The sequence below is a fragment of the Piliocolobus tephrosceles genome, chromosome 16 (genome assembly GCF_002776525.5).
Source record: "Piliocolobus tephrosceles isolate RC106 chromosome 16, ASM277652v3, whole genome shotgun sequence".
In the NCBI taxonomy this organism is placed as follows: Eukaryota; Metazoa; Chordata; class Mammalia; order Primates; family Cercopithecidae; genus Piliocolobus; species Piliocolobus tephrosceles.
In genome coordinates, this window is record NC_045449.1 from 71,683,487 (window position 1) to 71,688,321 (window position 4,835).

The 4,835-nt window shown below is 47.1% G+C and overlaps 1 non-coding gene across 1 annotated transcript; it reads left to right on the plus strand.

Annotated features, from left to right (window-relative positions):
- Positions 1–569: 569 nt before the first annotated feature.
- LOC111542613 lies at positions 570–725 on the plus strand. Its single transcript, XR_002731614.1, has one exon. It is a non-coding gene; the product is annotated as a U1 spliceosomal RNA (small nuclear RNA).
- Positions 726–4,835: the final 4,110 nt, after the last annotated feature.

Sequence of the window (4,835 nt, forward strand, 5' to 3'; positions counted from 1 at the left end):
AATTAGAAGGAAGTGCAAATGGAAGTCTTTCTGATCCAATGATTTGGGGAAAATGACTTCTTCTGAGGCCATGTTTTCAACCCAGTGGATTTCATGGCACCTAGTATGTATCTCGGCAAAACAGCACATGAACCATCCGAGGATCAGCTGTCAGCCTTTCACATTTAATCGTTCAGAACTCAGCCTGGATCCACAATAGACACTAGAATGCAAGGCTCTAGGGAAGAACAATAGCACTGCCACAAAAAACAACGCAGAAACAAGAAGCTCCCTCTATGTGCCCTGTTGGGACATTTTTGCTTGGAGAACCGTAACTCCAAACTCTTACCTCGCATAGAGGGACCCAAAGGGACCTGTTTAGTAAATATTCACTGAGTTCTGCCACGTATCGACAATCTTCCAGGGAGATAACTCCTAATTAATTAGAAAAAGTGCCTGCCCTCGAGGCGCATACATTCTATGAGTGAGACAATTAGACAAACAGACACAGATGTGACATGGACACCGCAGTGCAAGGATTCTGTCTGCATGTTCATTGCTGAGTCCCCAAGTTTAGAAGAGTACCCTGCATACTTACCTGGCAGGGGAGACGCTATGATCACAAAGGTGGTTTTCCCAGGGTTAGGCTCATATTCCAGGTGTGCTGACTCCTGCAATGTCCCCAAATGCAGGAAATTCGACTGCATAATCGGTGGTTGGGGGGACTGTTTTTGCGATTTCCCATGTGGGTTTTTTTTTATTTTTTTCTAATGTAAAAAAAAAAAAGAAGAAGAAGAAGAAGAGGCTGGGCATGGTGGCTCATGTCTGTAAGCCCAGCACTTTGGGAGGCCAAGGCAGGCGGATCACCTGAGGTCAGGAGTTCGAGACCAGCCTGGCCAACATGGTGAAACCCTGTCTCTACTAAAAATACAGACGTGGCCAGGCACAGTGGCTCATGTGTGTAATCCCAGCACTTTGGGAGGCTGAGGCAGGTGGATTACCTCAGATCAGGAGTTCGAGACCAGCCTGGCCAACATGGTGAAACCCCATCTCTACTAAAAATACAAAAAGTAGCTGGGTGTGGTGACAAACACCTGTAATCCCAGCTACTCAGGAGACTGAGGTAGAAAAATCGCTTGAACCCAGGAGGCAGAGATTGCAGTGAACCAACATCGCACCACTATACTCCAGCCTGGGTAACAACAGCAAAACTCCATCTTAAGAAGAAGAAAAAAAGAAAAGAGTACCCTGCACATAGCAGGCCCTCAGTGAATTATGAATCAGACTGAGTCTGTATCACGGTGTATGTCAGCTGGTAACAAGTGATGTGCGTGCCGAGAAAAGTCTTCATAAGCACAAAATATAAAGGCCCTACAGGCGCTGAGTGTAAACAGCCTTGACCCTGGAGAAGGACTGCTGTTATAGCCCTCAAAATAGCCCCACACTCACCCTTTGCAACCTCACAATCAAGCCTACAGACCACACACACACACACACACACACACACACCCCAACATGCACAGGCATGCATATCATCTCATCTACAACATAACCTGTTGTCCACAGGCATTTTCTACAGTGCCACACCTCAGGCCTCATTTCACACCCAGTTTAAGTCATTTTTAACCCCCTCCCCATACAACAAAAGGATTTTTGGTAATTGCCGTGGGCTGAATAATGAGCCCCCAAAAATCCAGGTCCTAATCCCTACAAACCTTTCAGTGTGACCTTATATGGAAAGAGGGACTTTGCAAATGTGATTAAATTAAGCATCTTGAGATGGGGAGATTATCCTGGTTTATCTGGGCAGGCCATAAGAGTCATCAAATGGATCCTAGTCAGAGGGAGACAGACGTAGACTTGAGAGCAGAGGAGACTGTGCAACCACGGAGGCAGAGATTGGAGTGAAGGGCTCTGACAGTTTAGGAAGGGGCCCTGAGCCAGGGAATGCAGGCTCAAAACCAGCACAGACTCCAAGTAAGTCCCTAGTGCAGCCTCTATGAGCTGGAAAAGACAAGGCAAGGAATGCCTGGCAAGAGCCTTCAGAGGGAGTGCAGGCCTGCCAACACCTTGATTTGGGTCTGATTAAACCCATTTCAGATTTCTGGCCTCCAGAACTGTAAGAGAAGACATTTATGCTGTGGCCGAGGTAGGAGGAATGCTTGAGGCCAGGAGCTCAAGATAAGCCTGGGCAATATAGCAAGACCCCAACTCTACAAAAAATTTTAAAATTAGCCAGGCATGGTGGTGCACACATGTAGTCCCAGCTACTTGGGAGGCTGAGGCAGGTAGATTGTTTGAGCCCAAGAGTTCAAGTCTGCAGTGAGTCAAGATCTTACTCCTGCACTCCAGCCTGGGCTATAGAGCAAGACCTTGTCTTAAATACATAAATACATTTCTGTTGTTTGAAGCCACCAAGTTTGTGGTACAATTTGTTACAGCAGCCGTAGGATACTAATACAGTTTGAAAGTAATAGACATTCTTTTCTTGGTTTATGATTTAAAACTGTTTTCACAGAAGAAGAAATTTTCATGTTAAAAAATTACTCAAATTCAGTAAAATATTTCATGGATGAACTAAAATTTGTATTTACCAAACACAAATACTTCTCCTTGCGGTTCACACTGTTTCCCTGTTTGTTTGTTTCTTTGTGATGAAGTTTAACTCTTGTCATCCAGGCTGGAGTACAAGGGTGCAATCTCAGCTCACTGCAACCTCCACTTCCTGGGTTCAAGTGATTCTCCTGCCTCAGCCTCCTGAGCAGCTGAGATTACAGGAGTGTGCCACCATGCCTGGCTAATGTTTGCATTTTTAGTAGAGATGGGGGTTTCACCATGTTGCCCAGGCTGCTTTCAAACTCCTGACCTCAGGTGATCTGCCTGCCTCAGCCTCCCAAAGTGCTGGGATTACAGGTGTGAGCCACCACACCTGGCCTCTTTCACTGTTTTAAATTTGAATCACAGAGAAAGAGGATCTGTGGTCACACAGAATGACAGAGCTGCAAGAAGTCCAGCTCTGTTGCTTCATTGTTGCAATCCCTATGCTGTCATTGTGCATTTCTAACCTGTTTCATGAAGGAGAATGCAATTCTGCAGGGGTTGGATACACAGACCACAGCTGAGGCCCCTCAAATGATTCCACACCTTAGAAACGTGCTCTCTAAATGAACACCAGTGACCATCCTTGTGCTGGGAGCTGACTGTGCAACTGGCATTTTCCAAATTAACTGTCACAATGAATGCAATGTGTATCAGAGTAAGTAATTAAAATGTGCTAATTTGAAGCTACATATATATTATTAGAACTCAACAGTAAGCAGAAAGTGTTTAGAACAGAGACCAACCAAAAAAAATTTCAGGGACATTGTTTAGAACTGCGGATGCATGGTGTCAATAAAAAGCAGATGAACTTTTAGCCAGCCAGTTTTATTATTGCTTGTAAATTTCCTATGGATACTGCATGTCCTCACTGCCTGCCCTGGGTACCACACTGATTTCTCATGGTGCAGGAAAAACGAAGACTGTTATCTTGGCTTAGATGCGAAGCCTTCCTCGGGCCCCACTGTGCCAAGAGGCTGAGTGAAATCTCCAGGGCTGTGCCTGGTCTCTGAGCACAGTACTCAGAGAGCTGGTGGGAAGAGGACCCAGGAAGGAGGGAATTCCACAAAGGCCCCTGAAGCCCTTACTGGGTATAAAGTCAAAGGAGGCTTCCCTCCTTCCTAAGGCAGGGCAGCTTACAAGGGATTTGGGGGCAGGGCCGGCCTAGACAAAACCAGCACAGACCCCAAGGGTCCCTTTTGCAGCCTCTTCTCCCCTGGGGTAACCCAGCCCCCTGAGCCTGGCCTCCGAGAGAGACTTGCCCTCCCTCCCAGCCATTGGAACTCCCTGCACTGGCCTTACCCTCTCATCCCCAGGGACACACCCCCAACCTGGAACTCATCACTCAGCTGGAGACCAGCCAGGTGCCACCCCGAGTGGCTGGCCCTGCCAGTTGAGGGGATCTGGATGTCTCCTGGCATGTGTTGGTGCCAGGCCAGTGAAGGAATGAAGTCACCAGGAAACAGAGAGACAGTGGGAACAAGAAAGCAGAGGCCACCCGGCCCACACCTTCCAACGACCCTGCACCTGCACCTGCACCTGGTCACTGCTTCCTAAGCATGCGACCTTTCTCCCCTGAATGCCCCAGGCTGCAGGCAGCCTCTTGGTGACAAGAAGACAGAGGTACCTATGCACTTTGGGGTCAGGAGAAAGGGATTCAAACCCTGCCTGTCCCCTGTTTGCCCTCGGGCAACATTCCACCCCCAAAAATGAGACTGGAGCTGGGCACAGTGGCTCACGCCTGTAATCCCAGCATTTTGGAAGGACAAAGTGGGTGGATTGCTTGATCCCAGGAGTTTGAGACCAGCCTGGGCAACATGGTGAAACATCGTCTCTACAAAAAATATATGTAAAAATTAGCCAGGCATGGAGTGCAGCTACTCAGGAAGCTGAGGTGGGAGAATCACTTAGCCCAGGAAGTCAAGGCTGCAGTGACCCATGATCGCATCACTGCAATCCAGCCTGGGCAATAGAGCAAGACCCCATCTCAAAAGAAAGAAAGAAAGAAGGAAGGAAGGAGAGAGAGAGAGAGAGAAAGAAAGAAAAGAAAGAAAGAAAGGAAGGAAGGAAGGAAGGAAGGAAGGAAGGAAGGAAAGAAAGAAAGAAAGAAAGAAAGAAAGAAAGAAAGAAAGAAAGAAAGAAAGAAAGAAAGAAAGAAAGAAAGAAGGAAGGAAGGAAGGAAGGAAGGAAGGAAGGAAGGAAGGAAGGAAGGAAAGAAAGAAAGAAAGAAAGAAAGAAAGAAAGAAAGAAAGAAAGAA